Raw genomic sequence first — 1,161 nt, forward strand, 5'->3', positions numbered from 1 at the left:
GAAGAAATCAGAAGCGTGAAAAGTATGTGGTTTATCAAAAACTCTTCTAAAAGAACGGACGAAGCCAATAGAAATCTTTGTTGAAGTAAGCAAGTTCTAAAGTTCTAAGCAACGCGATGGCCCTTATCTGCCTATGTTTCATAGCAAGTAAGTTCTGAATTTCTATGAAATCCGATGGAATTCCTCACTACTAACGTTTCAAAGTAAGTTCTAAAATTCTCAGTTCTACGTTTAAAACTATGTGTGTTCTATATATCTATATAAAGTGATGGTTCCTATTAGTTGTGACGGTATCCTATATATAGTAAGTCAGGGAAGCTCGAAGGGGTTAATTATCTAAATGCTTTAAGGTGTAAAACGTACTTTAATCTAAAGTGATCTATCGTTCCAAGGTATCCGCCCACGTACAACTTTTCTTGGGCGCCAGCTGCTCAGAAAGTAGCAAAAGGATAGACTACACAACCCCGGGAACCCTGGGGCGGAACAACTCTTGAAACTTCGAAATGCTCCTCCTCTCGACTATGACTAGCCAAGTACACACACTCAGATCGCGAGATACAGAAGTCACGGCATGTTTATTTATGGTCTCGACGTGGGTTTAACTAACAAGGGTTACTGGAAACTACGCAACACGCCGCGAATTACCGGGTATCATAACTCGCTTCACGATATAAAATACAATATACAATATGCGACACAAGAAATGGGACGCTTTAGCGAATAAGCTCTCACGTTCTCTTCTTCAGGTTCCTTGAATTCGCTGGTGGTCCTCGGGTCTCCTGGATCCTCCTCGGGGCTCCTTGGTGGAGTGGGCTGTAGGCTTCGGTATTGTTCGGGTCCATCGATCAGTGGACTTCGGCGATTTCCTCTTCTCACATTCTTGGGTGTCCCTGAGGGGATCCTCCTGAACATTTAAATTGCGTAGCGCCGCGCGCGCCGCGCTCCCACCTGCAAGGCCGCTGGACTTTTGACTTCCCTTTAGGGGGTTAAGGATGGTTGAGGACCGTCTCGCATCCCAAAGCATTATAAAGCACAGAAGCAGATAAGCATAATGCGATGCATAGAGCTTTACAACCTTCTAACTAACTTTGAACTGTTTATATGAAATGCGGTTTATATGATATTGCGGTGCATGAAGCATGACAAACTAAATGCTGCGGC

This window comes from Xylocopa sonorina, unplaced genomic scaffold (genome assembly GCF_050948175.1).
Source record: "Xylocopa sonorina isolate GNS202 unplaced genomic scaffold, iyXylSono1_principal scaffold0085, whole genome shotgun sequence".
In the NCBI taxonomy this organism is placed as follows: domain Eukaryota; kingdom Metazoa; phylum Arthropoda; class Insecta; order Hymenoptera; family Apidae; genus Xylocopa; species Xylocopa sonorina.